Source organism: Eimeria mitis, genomic scaffold (genome assembly GCF_000499745.2).
Source record: "Eimeria mitis Houghton genomic scaffold, Emh_scaff645, whole genome shotgun sequence".
Classification (NCBI taxonomy): domain Eukaryota; phylum Apicomplexa; class Conoidasida; order Eucoccidiorida; family Eimeriidae; genus Eimeria; species Eimeria mitis.
Window position 1 is genome coordinate 10476 of NW_013574614.1, and position 229 is coordinate 10704.

A 229-nucleotide genomic window follows, 5' to 3' on the forward strand; every position below is an offset into this window, starting at 1 on the left:
TCACTGTGTATATCTCCGTCTCTCTATCATTTCAATAAATAAACAAATAAACAAATAAACAAATATAAATATATTTATTTATTTATTTATTGATTTATTTATTTATACAGGAGAAGACCCCCGCCTGTGGTGGTCCGAATGAACTGCATTTTAGCGGATGATGAAATTCGCAGTATTTGTAAAACGGCAAAAGCCACAACATGGACGAATAAACATGTAATTTATTTTT